Source organism: Macrotis lagotis, chromosome 1, assembly GCF_037893015.1.
Source record: "Macrotis lagotis isolate mMagLag1 chromosome 1, bilby.v1.9.chrom.fasta, whole genome shotgun sequence".
NCBI lineage: Eukaryota > Metazoa > Chordata > Mammalia > Peramelemorphia > Peramelidae > Macrotis > Macrotis lagotis.
The window spans coordinates 930,961,469-930,988,795 of NC_133658.1; the positions used below are offsets into that span (position 1 = coordinate 930,961,469).

The following is a 27,327-nucleotide window of genomic DNA, read 5'->3' on the forward strand; positions in this document are numbered from 1 at the left end:
TCCAGAGGGGATGAGGACAATCAGAGGCCCAGGACTCCTGTCACTGACTTCCTGTAGGCTTTCTATCCCCTCCCCCAACACACCCCACACATATGCAGACACTATGCAGACCACTGCTTGCTTGCTCCAGGAGGGAGGGACAGCTGGCCATTGGGAGGGTTCTGGCCCTCTGGCCCAGGAGTGAACCACAGGAAGCCTGAGACTGAATCCCTCCTGGGAACCAGCTCCTGGAAGGGAGCTGAGGCTCTGGAAGCCGAGAAGGCAGGGACCCAGGAGTCTGGGGAAGGGGAGCAGGGGAAGGGTCTCAGAGGACCCCAGAAGGACATTGATCCTGGGAAAGTTGGAGGACCTTATTCTGAGGTCTGACTAGGAGGTGGGGTAATTCTTGGGACCTCCTGGGAGAACAGAAGCTTGCTCCCTCCAGACACACACCTCTTGGTCAGAACAGTAGGATGAGAACCCAGACCTAAGGGCAGCCAGCAGAGACCAGGAGGTGGGGGTGGGGGGGAAGGGGAGTGGGCTCCAACTCACTTGAGACCTGCACCCTCCCAAAGCTGCTTTCCAGGAGTCAGACCTCAGGTAGAGGAAGGCAGAGAGATCTGGGCTCCAAGGGAAGAGGGCAGAGGTTTCTCAGCCAGACAAGTTCTCTAAGTCCCCAGAGCCCCACTCAGCCCAGGACCTCTCCTCCTCTTCTCCCCAAGCCCTGGCCCCTCCCAATCTTCTGGAAGGCCTTCCTAGAAGTCTCTCCCCACTGGAAGGAGCACTTCTCCACTCCAGACTCCACACATCCTTAAAACTCCACCTAAGACTCCTGGTCTACCTGGACCCACCCACCAACTACCTTGGAGAACTGCTGCATCTGTTCCCCCTTCACTGAGATTTAGACCTTCCTCCTCCTAGTCAGTAGCAGCAATGTCATGATCCCCTTTGGGCAGCAGACTGAGGGGAGGTCTTATAGTCTGAGGGTAAACTGAGGGTCCCTCTGTTACCCTTAGAACTAATGGTCATTTGTCCTCAACTCAATTGGGTGCTGATCTAGTAGGAGTCTTCAATTTTCTGAGCTTAGAGAGGGAGGTCAGAACTGGGTGCAAAATTCACCTAAAATATGATAAGAAGGGTTTTTTTTAAGAAAGTGTAAGAATCCTAAAAGTGTCATTGGAACAAGATGTCCCAGGTCTCTGAATGCCAGGATTGTTGAACTGATCTACACAGGAAGGGATTTTCTATGGATAAAATTTGTAAATACAGGGAAATGAGCAGAAGGGAACTGAAGGCAATCATTTTAGTTCCTGATCCAAATCCAAAGTATTATTCATTTTATGCTCATATGTCTTCCATTTGAAGTTTTCGGAAACTCTTGTGTATAAAATGCTGCTAATGAAAAGCCGATTTCTAGAGGGTGATGCAATGAAGCCCTCACTAAATTAACCTCTTTAGATTTTTGATGCTGTGAAATGGTGAATTTAGCTATTTGAGAGTGTGGTACAATGTTTACAAACTAAGTATATTTTGCTTTAAACCAAATTAGGAAAATTTGTTCTTTGGAAACAGTACCAAAGATCTGTTAAATTCTCAGTATCTAGGAAGTTTATTGTGGGGTTTACAACAGGTTTCTGGGGACTTTCTCTGAGAAAGGTCCTAAAATCTTCCCAAGTCCTTGGGAAGAAGCTCCAATTGTTCAACTCAGATCGAGTAACTCAGTGCCCTCCCAGATCCCAGGGGAGGGGTTAGAAGATTGGTTTGGAGAACTTTGTTTTTAATGAAGAAATGGTTTTGATCTGATAGATCCTCTGGCCATTGATGAATTATAAAATTGAGGAAGGAATAATATTGAAGGAAATGATTATTTTTCCTTATTCATAACCAGTTATTAGTAGTTTAGTTATCAGTAGGTTTTTCCTCTTTTTCCTTCCTCCTTCAAAGACCTCTCCTTGAAGGTCAGGTAGTCTGGAGCTGAGATGGGATTAACCCAGGAAACATTCTCCTGCCTTTTTGGGCAGGACTGACCCACCTGGGAGAGGTGATTTCTGCTGAAATGGGAGAGAATCTACTCCAGATGAGCAGCACTAAAGTGACTTGGAATGTCCCCAGTCATGCTGGAAGGGCCTTCAGGGCAGCTACTGGCCCTTTGTGACCCCTCAAGTTTGGAACCATGCCTGGGCCAGAAGAGTCACCTGAGAAAAGGTGCCTGAGAGGGATTCAGAGAGGAATGCCTGTGGGAAGGCTCCTGTCACATGAGCACAAGCAGGGAGACAAATTTGCCTTGCCTCACTCAGGGACCAGAGCTGGGGCAGCTTCAGGGCTCTCTCTGCTCCAGAGCCCTAGAGGAAGAGACTAAGGGTGAAAAGCCCAAGCTGGTCAAGACACTGGAAGGAGGGAGAAACTCAGAAACAAACCAGGGAGGGAGTAGTGGGTAAGGAGGGAAGAAAAGGTGGAGTACGAAAAACTGACCTCATGTTTCCATCATTTTTATTTCTTTTTTTAGGTATTGTAGAAGTGGTTGACATTTGGAATTTTCTGGCAAATATACAGCTTAGTTACTAGATGAAGAAACTGAGGCAGCTAGTGAGCATCTGAGGTTGGATGTGAACTCAGGAAGATGAGCATTTCTGATTCCAGGCTTGGCCCTTTACTCATTGCTCCTCCTGGCTGCCCTTTGACCACCCAGCTGCCCTGATGCCCCCCAAAACATCAATATTTAACTTCTATTAATTAGCTTCTTAACAGGAAACAGTTTCACAGTCCATTCCTATTTGAGAGATCCCCAACCAAGGTTTATGAACTTTCCTTTCCACTCCTCTCTGAAGTCACTATTCTCGGGTTTACAATTGAGAATCAACTATCCAGAAAAACTGAGCATCCTCTTTCAGGGGAAAAGGTGGACTCGAAATGAAACAAGGGAGTTTCAAACCTCTCTAATGAAACAACCAGAGCTGAAACGAGTTTGATCTTCAAGTATGGGACTCAGTGAACCAGAGAAGGGGTGGAAAAGAAGGACTAATTATGAGAAATGATGTTGAACGGTTTGTATTCCTGCATGGGAAGAAGATGCTGATAACTCACATGAACTTTCTCATTTATCTCTGTTACAAGGGGCATATATAGACAAGGAGCACAAGAAGGAGCTGCTTATAATGGGATAATACAGAATGGTATAATATAGTCGAAAGATGGAGTCAATGGGTGATAAAGGAAAGTGCTGGAAGGAAGGGAAAGGAGAGGAAGAAGGGGCTGAGAGATTTCACATAAGAGTCAAGAAAAAAGCTTTTTCAAGAGAGTGGAAAAGGGGAAGGCAAGGGGGGAATGAGAGAGCCTTCATTCTCATCAGAAATGGCTCAGAGAGGAAATAACATACACACTTAATAGGGTGAGGAAATGTATCTTACCCTAGAGAAAAATGAGAAGAAAGGGAAGATTGTGGCCCTCTCTGATGGGGCCATGCCTTGCCGGGTGGTCCTGTGCCACTCTCCCGGGATCAATCAGTCCCAAGGTTTTTAACAGAGACCTTCCTTCAGAGTGCTCCCATCTCCCTTCTTCTGACCCAGCTGTGGGCAGTTGCCTTGTGTGAGTGCTCCACAGAATGGACTTTCTGGCAAGAATGTGTTGGGCATGTGAACAATGCAGAAGCCTAGCAAGAGCACATTTCGAACCAAGATGATGATATCTGTCCTTTGTTCTTGAAGTAGACCGGGATGTCAGGGAGTGATGCCACGACAACCACATGATTGGATTTGAGTGAGGGGACACTGTGCTATATCACTAGTCTCACTTTTTCTTTTTTGTTTTTACATAAATTATTGCATGTTTTAAAATCTAATTTTTATTTTGCTTTTCCAATTATATGCTATGACAGTTTTTCAACATTCATCCACATGTATATTTATGTTACATGTTTTCTTCCCTTCTTCCTTCCCACCTCCCTCCTTTTAGTGGTGAACAATCCACTAAACATTATCCACATGCATTTGTGTTCAACATGTTTGCATGTAAGTCATTTTCTGCATGAAAATTAGGAACAAGGGAAAAGAAAAAACCACAGAAATAAGAAAAACCATAAGAAGTTTTTAAAAAAAATAACTGAACATAAGTCATTCAGATTCTGTTCAGTTTTTGTTGTTTTGGGCTTGTTTTCTTCATCTGGATCTGGATAGTCTAACTCTGGACTTCTGAGAGGAGTTGCATTCTTCAAAGCTGATCAATTCTCAATGTGGCTGTTAAAGTATAGAATGTTCTACTCCCTTCACTCTGCATCCATTTCTGTAATTCATTCCTTGCTTCTCTAGAGTCCGACCCTTCATAGTTTCTTATAGAACAAGAGAACTCTATAATTCATATACCATAACTCATTTCCCCAATTAATGGGCATTCCTTCAATTTCTAATTCTTTGCCACTACTTAAAAAGCTGCTATGAATATCTTAGAATATGTGGAACTTTTCCCATTTTTATGCTATCTTGTTAATATAATAGGCCTAGCATTATTCTGTCAAAGGGTAGGATCACTTTTATTGCTCTTTGGATATAGTTCCGTACTGCTATCCAGAATGGAAGGACTAGTTCACAAACTCCACCAACAGTGCATTAATATCCCCAAACGCCTACAACCTCTCCAACTTTGGTTAAGATGACAGAAAGGGAAAATGATCAAACTGAGAGGTATAAGGTAGTACCTCATAGCTGTTTTAATTTGCATTGCTCTAATCAATAATGATTTGGCGCATTTTTTCATTTGATTATATATAGCTTTAACTACATCTGAAAACTGCCTGGTCATATCTTTTGATCATTTATCAATTGGAGGTTTTCTTATCTCATCAAATTGATGCAATTCTCTATATACCTTAGAAATGAGACCTTTATCAGAACACCAGCAGTCAAAATTGTTTCCCAGCTTTCTGTTCCCCTTCTAATCTGGGGAGCATTGGTTTCAGAAGTACAAAATCTTAAATGTAGTATAGTCAAAATCATGCATTTTGTAGTTTTTAATGTACTCTCTTCTTTGGACATAACTTTCTCTCCTTTTCATAGATTTGACAGAGTATTTCTTGATCTCTTCAGTGGTCTATGGTATCACCCTTTAGGTCTAAATCCTATGCCCATTTTGAATTTATTATGGCATAGGATGTGTGAGATGTGGGTCTAGGCTGAGTTTTTGTCATACCATTTTCCAGTTTTCTCAACAATTTTTTGTTGAATAGCGAGTTCTTAACCCAGAAGCTAAACATACTATTACAATCTCCTATTCTATTGTATCTTTTGTACCTATGCTACTCCACTGATCCATGAGCCTATTTCTTAACCAGTACCAGGCAGTTTTGATGACTGCCACTTTATAGCAAAGTTTTAAATCTCATAGTTAGGTTACTGTCTTTTATTATTTTTTTCTATCAGTTCCCTTGATATTCTTGAACGTCTCTTACTCCAGATGAATTTTGTGACTATTTATTCTTACTCTGTAAAATAGTTGTTTGGTAGTTTGATTGGAATGGCACTCAATAAGTAATGTCATTTGCGTAGAACTGTCATTTCTGTTACATTACCTTGTCTTAAGCATGAACAATTAACACTTTATTCCAGTTCTTTCGATCTGACTCTATTAGCTGTGTTCCTTCTGGGTCTGTCTTGGGATACAGATTCCCGAGTATTTAATGTCGTCTGTAATAACTTTAAGTGGAATTTCTCTTTCTATCTATTGCTCTTGGACATTGCTGTTCATGCACAGAGAATGCTAATGCCTTATATGGGTATATTTTATATCCTACTACTTTGCTGAATTTGTTCCGTATTTTGAGTAGTTTTTTTAGATGGTTTTCTATACTATCAGATCATGTACAAAGAATGAAAGTTTAGCTTCCTTACTGCTAATTCTAATTTCTTCAATTTCTTTTTTCTTGTGTTGATAAAGCTAACATTTCTAATCCTTTACCGAATAATAGTGATGATAATGGGCATCCTTGGTTCACCCTGATCTTACTGGAAAGGTTTCTAGTTAATCTTCATTACATATGACATTTATTGATGGTTTTAGATAGACCCTCTTTGCTATTTTAAGGAAAACTATTCCTCTACTCTGTAGTGTTTTCTTAAAAATTTCTTTAATTTTATTTATGGCAATGGGGTTAAGTGACTTGCCCAAGGGCACACAGCTAGGTAAGTGTCTGAAGCTGGATTTGAACTCAGGTCCTCCTGACTCCAGGGCCAGTGCTCTATTCACTATACCACCTAGGTGCCCTCTCTATAGAGTTTTTAATAGGAATGGATATAGTATTTCTGTCAAAGGCTTCTTCAGTAACTATTGTGATAACCCTAGGATTTCTGTTGGTTTTATTATTGATATGTTCAATGATGCTGAATGCTTTCCTAATATTGAACCATCCCTGCACACCTAGTATAAATCCTATCTGATCATGGTGTAGTATCCCAGTAACAACTTGCAATAATCGCTTTGCTAAAATTTTCAGAGTTTTGCAACAATGTTCATTAAGGAGAATAGTCTCTCATTTTCTTTCTTTTGACTCTTCCTGGTTTAGGAATCAGCACCATACTGGTATAATCAAAGGAATTTGGCAGAACTCCTCATATTATTAAAAATGATTTATGTAGAATTGGAATGAATGGTTCCTTAAACGTTTGGTAAAGTTCACTTGTGAGTTCATCTGGCTGTGTACAATTTTTTTCCTTAGGGATTTTATTGATGGTTTCTTCAATGTCTTTATCTGAAATGAGGTTAAGTATTCTATTTCCTCTTATTAAACTGTGCAGTTTCTATTTTGTAAATATTCATTTTACTAAGGTTATGAAATGTATTGCCATAGAGTTGGACAAAATAGCTCTGAATCGTCTTTAATATCCTCCTCATTGGTGGGAAGTTTACCCTTTTCATTATTGACACCAGTAATTTAATATTTTTCCTTTTTTTGAAAACATTAACCAAAGTTTTATTTTACTGTTTTTCTCAGAAATCCAACACTTAGTTTTCATTATAAGATCCTTGGGCAGCTTGCTTTCCATTTCATTAATCTCTCCTTTGATTTTCAGAATTTCTGATTTGGTATTGAATAAGGGAACTTCACTTCATTCTTTTTCAGCTCTGTTAGTTGCACACCCAATGCACTGATCACTACTTTCTCCACTTTATTCATGTAAGCATTTAGAGATTAAATTTCCCCTCAAAACCTTTGACTGAACCGATAAAATTTCACGTGTCTCTTTGTTACCATTTTTTTTAGAGAAAATGATTATTTTTATGATTTGCCATTTGAGCAACTCATCCTTTTAAATAAAGGTATTTAATTTCCAAATAATTGTTGGTTTATCTTCCCACGGCCCTTCTTTACAAGCAATTTTTATTGTGTCATGTAGTAAAAAGTAGGCATTTTTTATTCCCGTCTGTCTGCATTTGATTGTAAGGCTTTGATGACCTAGTACATGGTCAATTTTGGCATAAGTACCACATACAGGAGAGAAAAAGGCTTATTCGTTTCTATCCCCATTCAGTTTTCTCCAGATGTCTGTCATATCTAAATTTTCTAAGATTTTATTGACCTTACCTTCCCTGTTAATTTTGTGGAAAAATTTATGTAGCTCTGGTCCCCCACCATTTATAGTATCACTGTCTTTCTCCTTGTAAGCCATTCAGTTCCTCCTATAAGAATTTGGATGCCCCATAAGTAGGTGCATATATGTTTAATAATATTAAAAATTCATTCCCTATAGTGGCTTTTAAGAAGGCTTAATTTCTGTCCTTATTCCTTTTAATGAAATCCATTTTTGCTTTTGCTCTGTGTGAGATGAGGATCTCTATCCCGTAATTTTGGTAATTCTGCAGAAACTTCTGGTATTTTGCCCCAGCTTTTTTGTTTTACACCTGTTTATTTCACCGCTGCAAATGTGTTTCTTTAAAACAACATATTGTAGGATTATCGTTTTTTAATCCAGGCCTTTTGCTTCCATTTTATGGGAGAGTACATCCCATTCACATTTAAGATTACTAATTCTTTTTCTATTATCTTTCCCCCTTGGTAATTTTCCCTGTCCTTTCTTTCCCCTTCAATGTTTTCATTCCTTTCCCCTTTAAGTTTCCTTTGACCTATACCTTTGCCTTCCCTTTTCACAGCCCCCTCTCCCCTCCCCTACTTCCCTGCAGGGCAGGATAGATTTTGGAATCCACTTGGGAACGGATAGGATTCCCTCTCTGGGCCAAATCTATAGAGTAGGAGTTATTTCCTGTTCACACCCTCACTTCCTACCCTCTGTTATAAGAGGTCTCTGTCTTCCACTGGTATCATTTAATCACCAATGCTGAGGATCTTCCTAGGATATTTCTTCTATTTACGACTTGATCGTCTTCACCCTGATCTTCACTTACGTGCCCTTTGTCCAAACACACTGCTTTTATCTGATCCGGTCAAAGCACTCTCTCCAAAGGCTCAGTGATCCAGAAGCAGCACTAGCTATACTCATGTCCTCACACTACAGGTCAAGAACCAAGCATGCCCATATCTTCTAAGCACTAAGTGCTCAACTCTGTTCACACCCGAAGACAAACAGAACTCTCATGACTTACGAGGGTGATTTTTCCTTCCACGTTCTATACAAGTTACAGTCATGGACTCACCTGGTTTTCCTGCTTCCTGTCTGTCCTGTCAGGCGTCTCTTGGGTCTTGTATCCAAACACAGAATTCGGGTCTGTGCAATCAGGAAACCTCGGGAGACGTGGTGCCAACGAACACCGAACTTGGCAGGGCACCACGTTGCTGCCTCTAAAGGAAGGTGCTTTCGCCTGTGGGAGGCAGGGAGGCAGGGACTGAGGGAGGGAGGGAGGGAGGGACGCACGGACGCACGGACGTAAGGAGGCAGGGACGCAGGGACGGAGGGACACAGGGAGGCAGGGACGCCCGGAGGTAGGGACGTAGGGACGTAGGGACGCAGGGACGCAGGGACGCAGGGACGCAGGGACGGAAGGACGCGGGGACGCAGGGACGCACGGACGTAGGGAGGCAGGGACGCAGGGACGGAAGGACGCAGGGACGCACGGACGCAAGGAGGCAGGGACGCAGGGACGCACGGACGCAGGGACGGAAGGACGCACGGACGCACAGACGCAGGGAGGCAGGGAAGCAGGGACGCAAGGACGCAGGGACGCACGGACGCAGGTGGTCGAGATCTTTAAGAAAATGAAGACCATTCACTGGGAAAGAATTTGATTTTTATGCCAAAACAGAAAATAGGAAAAATCACCAATCTCCCACCATGGAAGGTGCACAATCTGCGTGGAACTTTACCCACGTTTTGTGATTTCTTCTGGCCATGGGCCTAGTATTGGTATATCTGGGTCAAAAGGTATAATCAAGTTTATTGCTCTTTGTGCGTGTTTCCATGTTGCTCTCCAGCATGGTTGGATCAGTTCACAACTCCTTGTACAGTACTCTCTTGTCCCCTCCTGGCAGGACCAGCCTCCCAGCATCCTGATCATTGTCCCCCGGAGTTTGTAACTAAGATAAGGTAAGGTACCTAGGAGTCGTCATTTCTTATTAGTTTGGATGAGTACTTTCTAAAGAAGCCTATCTTTTAATCAGAATTATAGTTTTGAGAATCTTATACTCAGGCAGGATATAATTCAATTCGACAAGGCTGGTTGAGGTTAGGCTGGGTACCTCCTGAAGCATGTTGGTATACCTTGGGATCATTGCCAGTAATTGAAGTGTAGGCACATCTAGGAGATATGGGACATTTTTAAGATGTGACCACTACTAAATCTAACGTTCTATTGGATTAGGACCTATGCTTTTCATCCTGCCTGACAAAGTGAGACAGCCTTACAAATCTTGCCCGTCAGAAAGGTATTTATGCTTAGGGAAGGTGCTGTTAATGAGACATTGAATTTATGCACTTTCTGGGAAGAGGATATTACTTCAGGGAGCTAAAGAAAAGCAGAACTTATTCAGTGAAACTGAAAACCAGAAACTTAACCTTTAGGAAAAGCATCCTATCATTAAACTTAATGCAGCAAATAATCCTCCAAAGGTATGTATAGTCCAAATTAGCCACTATTATGTAACCATTGCTAATAAAGCGTCAGTAATCGGTTAATTTTTTCACTTCTCATTCTCAAGTTATGAGTTACCTGTGAATGATGTCATGAAAAGACTTTCTTTCCCAATGGTTTCCCATTTTTTTTCTCATGAGCAGTATTATAGTACTATAATTATAAGAATAGGACATTTCAATCCATCCATAAGGGAAGAACTCTGTACTAGGAAATGAGATGGACTGTTGTTTATAAGGTAATGAATGGTGAATAGTGTCCATGGATTACAAAGTAGAAAAGAGGGGAGTACAAGCATTGGAACACTGGAAAGGTATGAAGGAGTCAAGTGTACACGTGCCTTAAATGCCAAAGAATCTGTTTATATTTGCTGATGTAAGAGACATTTAGATGCTTTATTGTATGGAATGTTTTGTTGGGGTAGTTGACATGATCTGACCTGTAATATAATATAATATTATCAAAAGTAGTGATGAATGAGTAGGGGAACAAGGCGATTTGTAACAGGGAGCCTAAGCAGCTATTCAGTACTCTCAGTTTGAGGTTGTGAGTGTGATAGTGTGACAACTGGCAGATGAGAGAAGGTGGGTGCAACTAATCTAATGGAAATATGAAGTCCCAGATCAGATAACCTGGTGAAAGTAAGGGAGACTTCTAGGAGAGAACTAGTAAGATTCAACCCTAGGTAACATGAAGTTAGTAAATAACCATTTCCAGTTCTGATCAGAATGGTGATGATGTGAAACACAATTTCATTGAAATTATATTTCACTTGTACTTCTGGCCAAGATGGCAGAGAGAAGCCAGTCCCTATTTTAAGCTCTCCTACCTTTCCCTCAGAACTAACTCAAACCAAGCCTCTTAAGAGATATTGGATCCAGAGAAACGAGAGAAGAACTGAGGAGAACATCTACCAACAAGGACTGTCACAGGGGAGGGAGGGTGAGCCAGGGGTGGAGAGCAGAGACATTGCACAGTGGGGTGAGGCTGGGAGTTCACCTGAAAACCAGGGCAGAAGTATTCGCTATGTGCAGGGTGGGCATATAAGAGAAGTCCCACCCTGCAGCCTAGACATCTATCTGGTCAGCTCAGCTGGTCTGGAAGACCCAGGTATCTGGCCCCCCATGTTTTCAGTGGAGTCCCTGTGTTTCCAGCTGAGTCCCCTGGCCAGTTACTCTGAGAGGCCATGAGTCTCTCCAAAACAAAAACACACAGTTGAGTTTAGAAACTTATCTTACCTTTCAAGGATTAAGAGGGAAAAGGGAGAAGGGGGAGAAAAAGTGGAACTGATGGAATGGAAGGAAGAAGGAGCAAGGGGAAAAAGGAAAGAAAGGCGAAAGGGATTGGATAGAAGGGGGCAAACACACTGGTGTTCAGAAGCAAATACTGGGGAATAGGGATAAGGGGAAAAAAGGGGGAAAATACAAATGGAGGGCCAAATAAGGGTTAGTAATTATAATTTTCAATGTGAATGGAATGAACTCTCCTATAAAAGCTCTCCTATAAGTAGATAGCAGAGCAGATTAAAAACTAGAAGCTCAGAATATGCTGCGTACAAGAAATGCATACAGAGTAAAGGTAAAAGGTTGGAGAAAAATATATTATGCTTCAGCTGAAGAGAAAAAGGGGAAGCAATCCTTATCTCAGACAAAGAGATCTCATTACAAGAGAAGGAAGGGAACTATAGCCTCCTAAAAGGTACCGTAGACAACTGAGTAATTTCAGCACTAAATATGTATGCACCAAGTGGCATAGTATCCAAATTCTTAGGGGAGAAGTGGAATGAGTTACAGGAAGAGACTACCAGTAGGAGACCTCAACCTCCCTCTCAGAATTAGATAAATCTAACCATAAACTAAACAAGAAGGAAAGTAAGGGGGCAAATAGAATGTTATAAAACTTAGACACAATAGACCTTTGGAGAAAACTGAAAGGGGAAAGAAAGGAATATAACTTTTTTTTTGGAGTACGTGGCACCTACACAAAAATTGACCATGTACTAGGGCATTAACGACCTCATAAGCAAATGCAGGAATATTGAATACTTCCTTTTTAGACCATAATGCAATTAAAAATCATGTGCAATCATGGGCCATGGAGAGATAGATCTAAAAGAAATGGGAAACTAAATAACCTCATTTTAACGATTGAGTGGATCAAGGAACAAATCATAGAAAGAATTAATGATTTCATCCAAGGGCTAACAACAACAAGACAACACAACAAAGCTTATGAGATTCAGCCAATGCATTTACTAGAGAATATATTATATCCCCTAAATGCTTGCATGAATAAAATAGAGAAAGAGGAAATCAATGAACTCACTATACAACTAAAAAAAGTTATACAAAGCACAAAATAAAAAACCGCCAATTAAATACCAAACTAGAAATTCTAAAAATTAAAGGAGAAATTATTAAATTAAAATTGAATAAAAAAATAAATTATTAAAAGCAAAAGCAAGAAAACCATGGACCAGATAAAACAATCAGTTAAACAGATAAACTTTTTGGTTAATTTGATTTTAAAAAAAAAGAAAGAAGAAAAGAAAATAATAGTCATATTTGGCCATTTTCGCCACCAATGAGAAGGAAATTGGGCTAATAATTCAGAACAATTTTGCCCCACTGTATGGCAATAAAACATCTAACTAAAATAGATGAATATTTATTAGTATAAATTTCCCAGGTTAAATGAAGCAGAAATTTAAAACCTAAACAATCCTATTTCAGAAAAAGAAATTCAACAAGCCACCAATGAGCTTCCTAAGCAACACTCTCAGGGTCAGATGGATTCACAAGTGAATTCTAAAGAATTGGTTCCAATTCTATATAAAGTATCTGGAAAAATAGGTGAAGACAGAACTCTGCCTAATTCCTTCTATGACACCAATATAATGCTGATAGCTAAACCAGGAAGAGTCAAAACAGAAAGAAAATTTTAAACCAATTTCTCTAATGAATATGGATGCCAAAATCTTAAATAAAATTTTAAGGGAAGCAATTATAGCAAGTTATCACTAGTATAACACCCTATGACAAAGCAGGATTTATTCCAGGAATATGGGATTGGTTCAATATTAGAAAAATTGTCAGCATAATTGACTATCTCAATATCAAACCTAACAGAAGTCTTACAATCATCTCAGTTGATGCTGAAAAGACCTTTGACAAAATACAGCATCCATTCCTTCTAAGAAGACTAGAGAACATAGGAATAAATGGATTGTTGCTTAAAATTATAAGCAGTCTCTATCTGGAGATATCAACAAGCATTGTCTAAAATGGGGATAAGACAGAAGCCTTCCCAATAAGATCAGGGGTGAAACAAGGATTCTCATTATCCCCTTGACTATACGATATTGTATTACCAATGTCAGCATTAGCAATATGAGAAGAAAAAGAAATCGAACGAATTAGAATTGTGAAGGAAGAAGAAAAATTCTCAGTCTTTGCAGATGATATACCTGGAGAAACATTAAAAAATCATCCAAAAAGTATGGAAACTATTAGTAACTTTAGCAAAGTCACAGGATATAAAATAGGCTCACATACTCTGGATCATTTCTATATATCACTAGCAAGATTCAGCAGCAAGAGTTGGAAAGATAAATCTAATTTAAATTAATTTCAGACAAAATAAAATACTTGGGAGTCTACCTGCCAAGGCAGACTCAGAAACCCCATGAAAACAACGTTAAAACAGAAATAAAATCAGATCTAAGTAGGCAAATAAAAATTGCTCATAAATGGGCTGAGCTAATATAAAAAAATGACAATTCTACCTCTATTGAATTCTACTTATTTAGTGCCATAGCAATCAAACTTCCAAAGACCTTTAGTGAGCTAGAAAAAATGTAACTAAATTCATATTAAGAAATGAAAAGTCAATAATATCCAGGGATTTCTTGAAAATAATGCAAATTAAGGCAGCTGAGCCTTACCAGAGCTAAAATCAAAACTGGTACCAAATAAGAAATAGAGTGGTGGATCAGTGGAATAGATTAGGTGCAAAAGAGACAGCAGGAAATGATTATAGTAAACCCAGAGAATCCAGCTTCTGGGATAAGAACTTACTTTTTGATAAACTCCTGGAAGAACTGGCAGATAATATGGCAGAAACTAGCATTAGACCACTATTTCACACCCTATACTGATAAAATCAAAATGAGTTCAGGGTTTAGACATTAAAGCAAGATAATTAGGAGAACAAGGAGTAGTTTACCTGTTGGGATCATTTTTGACCAAGGAAGAGATAAAAACACTATAAAATTACATAATTTTGATTACATTAAATTAAAAAGGTTTTGAACAAGCAAAAGGATTGTAGCCAAGATAAAAAGAAATGTAGTAAATTAAGGAAAAAATTTACTACTAGTGTTTCTGACAAAGGACTCATTTCTAAAATATATAAAGAACTGAGTCAAATTTACCCAAAAAGAAGCAATTCCCCAATTGACAATTGATCAAAGGATAGGCAAAGGCACTTTTCAGGTGAGGAAATTAAAGCTCTCGGTAGTCGTATTTAAAAATTGTTCTAAATCATTATTTTTTTTTTAGGTTTTTGCAAGGCAAATGGGGTTAACTGGCTTGCTCAAGGCCACACAACTAGGTAATTATTAAGTGTTTCAGGCTGGATTTGAACTCAGGTACCCCTGACTCCAGGGCTGGTTGTCTATCCACTGCGCCACCTAGCTGCCCCCCCGATAAATCATTATTGATTAAAGAAATACAACTTGAAGCATCAATGTTGGAGGGGATGTGGGAAATCTGGGACACTAATGCATTATTGGTTTAGCTGTGAACTGATCCAACCTTTCTGGAGAGCAAGTTGGTATTATGCCCAAAGGGCAACAAAAATGTGAATGCCCTTTGATCCAACAATACAGGGCCTATATCCTTAAGAGATTATGAAAGAGGGTAAAAATCCCACATACACAAAAATATTCATAGCAACTGTTTTCTAGTGGCAAAGAATTGGTATTTGAGGGGATGTCCATCAATTGGGGAATGGCTGGCCAAATTGTGATACAGACACACACACACACACACACACACACACATACTTTGTCCTGGGGAATGGCTGAACAAATGAAGGATAGGCTTTCAAAAAAAGCCTGGAAAGACTTGTATGTATTGATGCTGAGTGAGTTGAGCAGAACCGAAAGAATATGTTGCACCCTAACAACAACATGATCAAACTTGATGGAGTTGCTCCCTCCATCAGTGCAATCAATGATCAGGGGCAATCTTAGGGGATTCATGATGGAGAAAACCATCCAGAGAAGAAAGTATGGAATTTAAACAAAGACCAAAGATTATTTTCTTTAATTTTTAAAAAGTTGTCTTATGTATTACATAATTTTGCCATCTTCTTCTTTGCTAACTTCTGTTTTCATCGTGGATATGTTTTTTTTATCTCAACTTATTCAGTTTTGATCGATGCATATCATAGAAACAAATGTAAAGACTTTATATCAGATCGCCTTCTTTTGAGGGAAGGGGAGGGAAGAGAGAGGAAAAATGATAGAATTCAAAATCTTGCAAAAATGATTAGTGTGGAAACTATTATTGTATATAACTACATATTGTATATTATTGTATATAACTTTATAAAAAATTTATTTCACTTGTAAGGACATTTCTAAATTCTTCTTTGTGTGGTCAGTATTAAAAGACTAAAATGAAAGGCAGTTGCCAATTCAAAGGTATAAACTTTAATCTTTCAGGTCAACTGGATTCATGACAGAGAAGAAAGGAAAATTATGAAAGAGAATTTTTCCCATCAGTACATCAATAGAAGTTGATGAGAAGCAAAGCTGAAGTGATTCCTGGAAATAAAAGGGTGATGGTGATGGTGGGAGGACTAGGAGCTGTAGAAATAATATTGCTGGGGTGGCAGAAATGAATATTGTTTAAAAGGATTAAGAATGTAAAAGTGATAATGAAAACATGATTAAGAAATGGAGGCAGCAACTTACAAAAGGGTAGTAGTGGTCATGGAGGCAAAGGAAGAGCCCTGAAAATGGACTTGTTTGGATGAGGAAATAATGGAGACCCTGATGTGAACAGATATCTAACCTCAAATATGAGTTAGCTATTTTTTTGAAGACAGTCATATTTCTAGGAGACAGGAGGACATGTTTTAGAATGATGGCATCCCATGGCATACGGTTTAGGATTTATCCATTCCCGAGTGCTCCTATGTGGTCTCAAAAGGATCACATAGCATTTGGGAATGAAATTGCAGACAAGTATGCCACCACTTGAGCTCAAGATGGAGAAGACTTCCACAGCTACCATCGCTTCCCCCTTGGTGCTCTGGTATATGGGCAAAAATGACATCCAGACACTGCAAAACACTAGCATGTGGGAGCCAAGATGGCAACAAGAACGGATTACATCTTAGGCACTCTCTCATAAAACTCATAAGCTAAGGACTCTAAATTTTCGAGAGATAGAACCCACAGAGGGACCCAATGAGGTAGTTCTACTCAAGGTAACCTGGAAAAGAGAAGAAAGGCTCTGCTTCCTGGGGTTGGAGGGGCAGCCCTCCAGAGTGAAAGAACTTCAGCCTTCTGGAGGCAGCCCCAGGGCTTTGGGAGCCACAGCTCACAGCAGCAGGGGAGTTTCCTGAGCTACGCCCTGGGGAGCACCAGGCACAAATTAGGGGAACAGCAGTGGGACCTCGGCCAGAGCCAGCATGTGAAGCCCAGCCCCCCAGGGCACACACAGAGCAGCCTGGCCAGCATAGCCGAGTTCCAGGAAAGAGACAGAAGCCAGTGCATCCAGTAAGCAGGAGCCTCCAGGGCATGAGGCCATTGAACATAGGGAGGAGAGTGAAGAGAGAGAGACTGCCGAGCTCTGTCCTCTACCCCTGGTACAGGAATCTGGGGCTCTGACCACATTCATATCCTGATTGCAATCTAGGCCCCCTCCCCATAGAAGAGCAGCCCCCCCCCACCTCAGACCAGGAGGGAGGACAGAACCTCACACACTGAAATCCTTTTGGGAGTGTTCCCAACAGCTCAGGAAACACCCCCAAAAACCAGACTCAGGCTGGGAAAATAAGCAAGCAGAGAAACAAAAGGAACATCATTGAGAAATATTTTGCATATGAGCCCAAGAAGGATCAAAATACTCAGTCTGAAGATGAAGAAGCACAAGCTACTGCATTTAAAGACTCCAAGAAAAACAAATTGGGCTAAGGCTATGACAGAGCTCAAAAAAGACTTTGAAAATCAAATGAGGGAGTTAGAAGAAAAACTGGGAAAAGAAAGGAGAGAGATGCAGGAAAAACATGAAAATGAAGTCAGCACCCTAGTCAAGGAAATCCAACAAAATGCGGAAGAAAATAGCATGCAAAAAACCAGCTTAGGTCAAATGGATAAAACAGTTCAGAAAGTTATTGAGGAGAAGAATGCTTTAAAAATCAAAATTGGCCAGATGGAAAAAGAGATAAGAAATCTCTCTGAGGAAAACAAATCCTTCAGACAAAGAACAGAACTCAGGGAGATTGCTGAATTTATGAGAAAGCAGGACTCAATACTTCAAAACCAAAAAAAAAAATGAAAAATTAGAAGAAAATGTGAAACATTTCACTGACAAAACAGCTGAAATGCAAAACATACTTAGGAAAGATAACTTAAAAATTATGGAATACCTGAAAGTCATGATCAGGAAAAGAGCCTTGACATCATTTTCAAAGAATTACTACAGTAAAATTGTCCTGATATCCTAGAAGCAGAGGGCAAAAATAGAAATGGAGAGAATCCACCGATCCCCCCGAGAAAGAGATCCCAAAAAACCAACCCCTAGCAATATTATAGCCAAGTTCCAGAACTCCCAAGTCAAAGAGAAAATATTACAAGCAGCCAGAAGGACACAATTCAAATATTGTGGACATAGAGTGAGGATCACACAGGCCTTAGCAACAACTACATTGGAAGCTCGTAGGGCTTAGAATATACCAGAAGGCAAAAGAGCTTATGCAGCCAAGAATGAACTACCCAGCAAGGCTGAATGTCCTCTTCCAGGGAAAAAGATGGACTTTCAATGAACCAGGGGAATTTCAAATGTTCCTGTTGGAATGGCCAGAGCTGAACAGAAGGTTTGATCTTCAGATATAGGACTCAGGTGAAGCATGGAGATTGGAGGAGAAGGGGAAAATATGATGGACTTAATGATGATGAACTGCATGTATTCCTGCATGGAAAAATGACACTGATAATACTCATAGGAACCTTCTCAGTTAATAGAGGAGGTAGAGGGAGCTTTTATAGTTGAAGCACAGGAGAAAGCTGAATTTGAAGATAAAATCTGGTGTAAAAATGGAGTCATTAGAAAAGGGAATTGAAATGGGAGAAAGAAAAAGGAGAGAGGGAATAGGCCAAGATATTTCATATAATAAGATTTTTCTTTATTACAATGAGCTATTGCAATGATATGGAAGGGGGGAAGGCAAGGGGGAATGAGGGAATCTTCACCCTCATCAGACATGGCTGGGAGAGGAAACAGCATATATACTCAAATGGGGTATAGGCATCTGGAGTAAGAAGGGGGGGACGGGGGAACAGGGGTGATGTGAGTGATGGAGGAGAGGATGGACCATGGGGGGAGAGCGGTCAGATATAACACATTTTCTTTTTTACTTCTTGCAAGGTGCTGGGAGTGGAAGGCCTGTCCAGGACCATAGGGCCAGGTGGATTCTGGGCCTAAGGGTTGGTATGGGGGCTCAGGGCCTCTTGGCCCCAGGAACAGGGATATGTCTGCTGCGCCACTCAGCTACTCTACAGCAGAGTCAGAGTGAAAGGAGAGAGAAAATATAGTACATGGTAGTGGAGAAATAAGACAGGAGGGAATTGCGATCAGCAGTGGCAACGGTGGGAAAAATATGGAAGTAAGTTGTGATGGACTTACCATAAAGAATGTGATCCACCCACGACAAAGTTGTTGGTGTTGGAACAAAGACTGAAGCACATATTTTACTATTATTATTTTGGGGGGTGAAGGGCAAATGGGTCTGGGTGCCCTGCCTGGGGCAGCATAGCAGGATGATTGTTGGGTGTCCGAGACTGGATTTGGACCCAGGTGCTCCTGGCTCAAGGGCCAATGCTCTGTCTGCCACCCAGCCACCCCTGCTATTAATACCATTTTATTTTATTTTATTCTGGGTCTTTTTTTTTCTTTTTTTGGTTTTTGCAGGGCAGCGGGGTTTGGGTGGCTTGCATGTCACATGGCTGGGTGATTGTTTGGTGTACAGGGCCGGATATGGGCTCGGGTGCTCATGGCTCCAGGGCTGGTGCTCTGTCCATTTTACAACCTGGCCATAACTTCAGTTATTACTATTATTTTATTTTAAATTTTAATTTTTTTCTCTCCCCTTTATTGCTCAAGAGAGTCTATAGGGAGGGAGGGGGTATTTTGTTTACTCTTAAACAAGAATATTTTATTAATGTATAAAAAACATTTGTACAAAATGAGAATAAATATTAAATAAAAAACAATAGCATGCTAAAAGTGATAAACTTGGTATCATTAAAGGTGTCAGGAAGGTGTCTGGCCAAAAAAGCTACAGTGAAAGTCCCCAGGGCCAAGAACCCCATGTAGCCCAGGATAAAGTAGAAAGCAATGAGTGAACCTGCATTGAACTTCAGGATGATGTGCTCGGGTTCTGAATGAGGGTCTGTGTCTGGGAATAGGGGAGAAACAACAGCCAAATAGCAAAGAATATCACTTCAATCAGGGAGCAGATAAGAATAATAGAAATGGGTGTCTTAGAGCCCATCCATTTTCTGCTCCAGCTCCCTGGTCTTATAACTTTGAAGGTTAGAACTACTGTGATGATTTTAGCCAAAATGGAGGAGACGACCATTGTGAATGTGATTCCAAATAATGTGTGTTGGAGAAGACGTGGCTGAAGTAGGCTTTCCAATGAAGAGCAGTGAAGACAGGAAGCATTGGCTTAGGGAGAAGAGCAAGATGTAGCTAATAATAATGTTGGCTTTCACTATGGGAGTGTCCTGTTACTTCAGAAAGACCCCAATGATCAGAGCTGTCAAGAGACAGACTACCAGAGTTATGCAGGTCATAGTCATGCCCAGAGGTTGCTCAAATGTCAGAAAGATCTCCACCTTGAGGAGGCAACGATTTCTCTCCTTGTTTCAATATCCATCTTCGGGACAGATAATCCATATCTGTAATCGATGAAAACATTCTCAATGTTTGAAGTTGACCCCAATTTTTTTTACCCTGGCGGGAGAGCAATAAAATTTCTCAAACTGAACTTCTTGTCTGCAAAGGGAGGCCCCCCAAGATCTGATTCAGTTTTTCAATTGATATCAGCCTTGCACTAAAGGAGAAGCTCGAATGCATCATCACTGTTAATTCAGACATATGGACCCTTCTAGATCAGAAATAGATTGATATGTAAGATGTCTTCTCTCAGATTTCATGGCTATGAAGATAATAGTTTCTCATGAAATAAGTATGATGTGACAGGTGGCAGTCAAGAAACATTTACTAAATCATTACTAGTAGATACTGTGCTAAGATCTTGGCCTAAGATCAGCATCAAACTGATGACAATCCTTCCCTTCAAGTTACTGTCTGCTGATGTGAAGGGTAAGGGAGAAGGACAATCTTTACAGTAACAATTGTGTAGAGGGGAAGGAGGTGGCATGGTGTCATGCCCTTGGTGGTATGGGGTCCAAGTCTATAGAGTCAAAAGCAAAGCCCCAAGGAGAAGGAATCATGGAGAAGAAAGACACAAATTGAGACCCTGGATGGAATTCATGTATGGTAGCATGTGACTAGCACACCAGAAATCACAGAGAAGAGTTGTGAAAGCCATCTTAGTCAACCTATTTAATGACTCATGTATGGCAATAATATAGGGACCATGCAGGACTTCTTAGTCAAGATGGAGGGCTGAACATGTTCTATAATTCACACAACCTCACATGTCTCCACAGTAATTGTTGCTTGCAAGATATAGAAGTTATTTCTACTTTGTTTATTTGCAAGATATGAAAATCATTTCCACTCCCTTTACTCTTCAGGACAGAAGACCTGAAAAAATCTTGATTGTAACCAGATAAAACCTTTAGCCAAAGAAGTAAAAATACTATACAACATTTGTAATGCACATTTATGATTTTTCTAAGTAAATATACACCAAAATGGTCTGTTTCCCTTAAGGGAAAACCACTGGACTAAGACAAAAAAATTAAAATGTGATGAATGAAAAGTAAACAATCCTTTCTATCTAAAACGTGTTTCTAAAATAGTTTCTGAATTGTGCTGTGTGGTTCTGGGCATGTCACTTAGCCCTCTTTACCTCATTTTCCTCAATCTGAAACTGAAAGTCCAAAGATTCCATAAAGCATTTTGAAGAAAAGCAAAACAAATGAGTTAAATCATGTTTTCTGTAAACTCAAGGATAAAACTGGTAAGATTGAAAAGTTCCTATGGACAACTGAGAGTTCCTGAACTTACAATATAAACACATTGTCAAATATAAAGGAACATTCTCTATCGATATCAGATAGTGAGAACTTTTTTAATGACTCAACTTTCTATTTTAATGTGTTTGGACTTTTAACTCAATTACTTTATTGGTAACTTACGGGCAAGAGGTATTTTCTTCCTGACCTGAAAAGATTTTTATCATTTTATGATCATTTATCTGCATCAACATCACCACCACCACCATAACCACCATTAATCAATCATCACTTAATCAACAGCATCATGAAAAATAGGAAGGAAATGAGCATAAGAGTGGCAGGATATATAAAGATGATGAAACACATAACAAGAGAATGAAGAAGTTTTCTATCATATTCTATAAGTTTAGACCTATATCTCCTGAAAGAATTCATGATTTTGAGAGTGCATCATAATTAAAAAATGACCAGTTGGTCAAACTCTAAGAGAAAATAACAGAGCAATATATTCAAAGAGGAAAATCAAAATATGGACATTAAGAGTTTTGATTCTGTGAAGAAAATGAAGACTTACAAAGGAATAAACAAGTAGACAATGTTTCTATTAAAGCTTTAACAATAAAGGAAAAAGATTTCATGAAGAGAATAAACATCATTTTATTAAAAATACAGAGATGATAAAATATAAACAATCCCCATCATTGATGGGAATAATTGGCAGCAAGAGAAATGAAGAGGTAAGTATGTAAGCAGAAAAAGGATAGAAATGATGACTTCATAAAATGCCAGAATCCTTGGAAACTGTCAGAAACTGGTTCAGGAGCTTGGAAGGGAAGGGTAGGAAGCTGTTGACAATAAGAATGCCTTAACATGTCTAAGTGAAAATAATTGAAAAACCAAAGTCCTATCTTTAATGAAACAGAGTTTTTAAAAAATCCTAATTGGGGAAAGAAAAGAAATATAAACAAATGAATCATGATATAAACAAGAAATCTAAGGTAAAATAGGAAGAGATTAAAAGTTCCAAATTTATATTATATTAGTTTATGCTCCATAGTTTGGGTGATGGTGTTAGCATATGCTCTATTACATTTTTATAATGTATTATACCATATCAAATTACTTTGTAACATTATTTGCATCATATATGTCCTACCTGAGCACCTTAAATTATATCATATTACATTATATATCTTAAATTATAATATGAATGACCTTTTTATAATCAAATGAGCTTAATGAATTAGATTGTTACCCAGAAAGTAAAGAGTAGCATATAGGATAAGGAAATAAAATCTCTCAACCTATTTCTTACAAGAAACATCTATAAAGCAAATACCTCCACGTAATAAAAATGAAGACCTGAAAAAATTATTATACATGAAGCAAATTAAAAATTAGCTACTATCATGTAAGTTTAAGGGAAATTTTGATATAAAATTCTATGAGAAAATAAATGCTGTTATTCTAAAATATGGACAATACAGCAAGATCAAGTCAGTATAAACTTATTTAATAATTTTGCATCTAAGTTCATGAAAGAAATTGTTCCAAATTAATAGCAAAATAGACTGTAATGTCATAATCATGAGAGAATTAAAAATTATTCCCTCTGTTTTGGAAATATGTAACAGAATGATGAACCCAAAAGGACAGAACAAAATTTTGAATAAACTAGAACAAAAGAAGATATAATTTTAATTATTCTATTAAGATTTGCAATTTTTTCAATTATAAATATATATGTATGTACTTAAGTTATGTGTACATTATTGATATATATGTATAATAGACAATATCATAACAAGAAAAAAATACCAAAGCTAACATTCTCCAAAGACAAAACACCAAATGTATTAATGACAACATGAGTATTCCAAATCACTAAAACAGACATTAAAAAATGAAATGAAAACTACCTAAATTTTCTTAGCTGTCCCCAGATCTGAAACACTCCCTATTACTGTTTTGATTACTGAGCTCTGTGGATTCTTTTTAAGATTCAACTAAAATTCTATCTTCTACAGTATACCTTACTTATCACACAATCTGAGTGAAAAATAGAATATGTACAAGGTTTATCATAAAACTAAATGCAAAAAAATAACAAACAAGGATTATTTTAACATAAATGGTTTTTTAAATTTTGTTTTTTTTGGCAAGGTAGTGGGGTTAAGTGGTTGGTCCAAGGCCACACAGGTAGGTAATTATTGTCTGAGGCTGGATTTGAACTTAAGTACTCCTGACTCCAGGATAGAGCAATGGCTCTATCCACTGTGCTACCTAGCCTCCCCTACTATGAATGTTTAAAAAGTTCAAAGAACAAATGTATGGTCCTAATGACAAAATATGAGTGGAAAGTCACAGCCTCCCTTTTGGCAGAGCGATGAGGCCCAAAGATCTAAAAAGAGCTCAGCATTCAGTTTCTGTTTTATTTGGCCTATTGATTTCTTTTACTGGTTTCTCTCTGTTTCTCATTTTCTCATTTTCTTTTACCAGATTTCTCTGAAAATAAACTTTTGTATGATTTTTCAGAATGCACATGTTATAAGCCCTACCCCCAAATTAAGCTGCAATTAAGATCCTTAGCTAGATGGTCAGATTTGTTATGTCCATTGCAACACGAATTGGACATATTGAAGTATAAAATAATAATATAATTCTATCAATATATATAAATAAATATTGACAGTAATGCTTAAAATATACGACAATAAGAATAATAATTCATTATTTGTGTACATGTTGCAGCAGGAAGTATAGATCAAATGGTGATTTCAGCAGGATTGATTGCCTGACTCCAGCCTCTTCATATTACAATGAAGAAGCCATTCAAAGATCATTTGTGCATGGAAATCCATGACACGGAAAATAGGATGGGGAGAAATCAGGGTGAAAAATGTATGATGCCTAGTCTGCAGGAAATTCTGACTTGGGGGAAGAATTCATGGGATAAAATAACTGACAGCTGTGCTGCCAATGCACAATGAGCAGGCCATGTGGACAAGAAGTGGTCATTTAAGAACTCTGTTGCTGGACAGGAGAGATTGGGGCTAATGGTTCTATAGATAATGGATTCACAAGAAATACAGGGTAGAATTTGGGGTTTGGGGAGAGTTGTAACAAAGTTCCAGAAGTGGATGAAATGATTGCATTTGAATAAATTAAAATTTTTTTGTACATGGGGAAAAATAATATCCTTTGAAAATAAATCCCAGTGTATCCTTTGGAGCAAAAAATTAACATAAGACCCAATCTTATTTGGGCGGAAATATAGTATCTTATTAATTAATCATTCACTTAACCCCATTGCTTTTCAAAACCTAAAAAACCAAAATCAGTCTTGTTATACTGAATAACCCATTGGAACAGAAGAATATGATGGATAATGGGAGAAATGTGGTAAATGAATTTATAAAAATACTAACACATCTAAAAGGTTGATGAAGGTTTAAAAATGCATTACTACCCACTTTACAGAGGAGATTGACACACAACCACATTTATATATCTATATCTCTCTACCTTAACTACTGTTTTCTTCACTTTGGGAGAAAATTTCTGCATTCATATATGTTCTTTTATTTGACTTGGGGTTCATGTTTTCATCTTTCTCCTAAGTCTCTCCCAGAACATTAGGGACATAAACATACATTAAAGGCTTTCATCCCCCCCCCCCCAAACTCTCAGGGTCCACATCAGTATTATGATGACACTGATCACTATGAGCTCCTATGCTGGTTTTCCCTACCTCTGGTATTCTTCCACTCATGTCCTCACATTTGCTTCAATTGATTTATGTCCACAGAACCTATGAATCCTCAAGAATCAATTCCAATTATTTATCCAACCCCTGTTAAAAGCCTCTTTCTTGTGTATCTTCCTATACTTAGCAGTCTGGTTGGAAATCTCCCCCTCTGGGCAAGGGATACAGTCAAAGCAACAGATGGCATCTCCTTCTCGGACTGATTTCCAAAATCCAGAGCCACAGCTCTCACTGCACACAGAAGAGGGAGTCTGGACAAGAAGGGAATTCTTTGAAAGGTCTTGGTATTTAGATACTCTAGAAGGTATGAGATTTGAGGATTTTTTTAAGGCATTAAGTATTTTAGAATTTCTAGTGAAGGAATACCTGATCTAGATTTCTGAGGACACATTCAATCAATTAACAGGCTTTTCTAAATTATTTTCTGTAAATCATATGCTATATTAAGTTCTAGAAAATACTAACTTAGGAGCAGCTAAGTGGCTCAGCGTATGGAACAAAGACCCTGGCATCAGTAGGATCTGAGTTCAAATATGCCCTCAGACACTAGATCTTTACTGGCTGTCTGACCTTGGGCAAGTCACTTCACCCCATTGATACACATTTAAAAAAGAGAGAGAAAAAAAGAACCAAAAATACTAAGTAAATGAAATACAATTCTAACTTGGAAAGCACTGCAAGAAAGTCAAATAACGATCAAGAAATCCCAAATGAATTTAAATATAAACTACAGAATGCTAACACAAATAAACATGTCACATTTTTTCTATTTAAGAAACCACATATTTCTATTTCATAGTACATAGGTACAGGGTGTTTGACTAAAGATTTCCCTTGAAATGGTTCCTAAAAGATACTACAGAGCTGACTATTTTCTGAAGGTGCTGCTTTAAGAGTAGTTATAAGCTCTTAGTAACAAAAAAGTACCATCAAGTAACATTTCTTATATAGATTCTTTTAAAATATTAATAACAGGTAGATTTATATAGCACAGGTTTTTAAAACACTTTGCAAACATTAAGTCAAAGCAAACTTGAGAGGTAGGTGCTTTTATTCTCATTTCTAATGAAGTTTAATGGGAGTTCTAATGCCAAAAAATTGTGAGATCCGACAGAGAATTCACTGTAAAATCTTAAAGATGAAGATGACTGGAAAAGAAAAAAGGGAAAAACATGAAGAGAGTCTTTGTTTTGCCTCATAATTATTGGAAACAAAACAGAGTTTTAAAGGTCATTTAGAATTAATGATAAAACAAGATATATATGTAGAGAAAGTTTAGAGAGTGAACCCAAGAGGTGGAGAGAGATATGGTTAGGGTAAGAATTGACATTAAATGACCCAAAAGGATGTTGAATAGATATCTCTAGAGTCTTCTCCCAATTTTACTTTAAGGGAGACTTTAATTACTTCATTAGGGGAAGCAGGAAGTTGGGCTGGGTCATTTTGTTTTCCTTAGAATAAAGAATGCCATGCTGCAGCCTTACTCGAGGTTATGATCACATTCAATCAAAATTCTTAGTACCTGAACTTTCCTTAAATGTCTCCTCTGCTGCACCCTCTTGCAAAATGTACTTTCTGCCTATCAGTGACCCTCAGGGATTTTTCTTGGATCCTCTTGTCTTCTCTCTCTGTCCTACTCACTTGGTGACCTCATCGGCTTCCATGAATTCCATTATTACCTCTATGCTGAATTTCATCCAATCTAACTGTTCTGCTCTAAATCTACTGCTGATCTCCAGTCTTTGATCTCCTATTGCCTTTCAGACATTTCAAATTGGTTGCCCAATAGACATCTGAAACTCATGATGTGAAAAACTATGATTACTATCATTCCCCCTAAACTTAACCCCTCCTATCCCTGAACCTTTGATCACTTGGGAGAAGGAAAGAACAGCCAACCTCGATATCCAAGGCTTGAATGCTTTCACCCTATATATCATTTCCACCATGACCCCCTAGACTGTGAAGCACAAAAAACATAGCAAAAGAGAAATCAGAGAATGTATACAGAGGAGAATATATGGAAGACAAGAAAGAATGAAAGCTTTCCCCTTAAGAATGAGATAAT

At 38.7% G+C, this 27,327-nt stretch overlaps 1 protein-coding gene and 1 pseudogene across 1 annotated transcript in view; both read right to left on the reverse strand.

Moving 5' to 3' along the window:
• LOC141511925 (uncharacterized) overlaps nucleotides 1-8,816 on the reverse strand; it is a 34,294-nt gene extending 25,478 nt beyond the window's left edge. Inside the window, exon 1 of the mRNA XM_074220902.1 lies at nucleotides 8,617-8,816. The gene's annotated coding sequence lies outside the window, so the exon portion shown is untranslated. The remainder of the gene's footprint in view (nucleotides 1-8,616) is intronic.
• LOC141510409 (vomeronasal type-2 receptor 26-like) lies at nucleotides 102-26,932 on the reverse strand (annotated as a pseudogene).
• Between the last annotated feature and the right edge of the window lie 395 nt (nucleotides 26,933-27,327).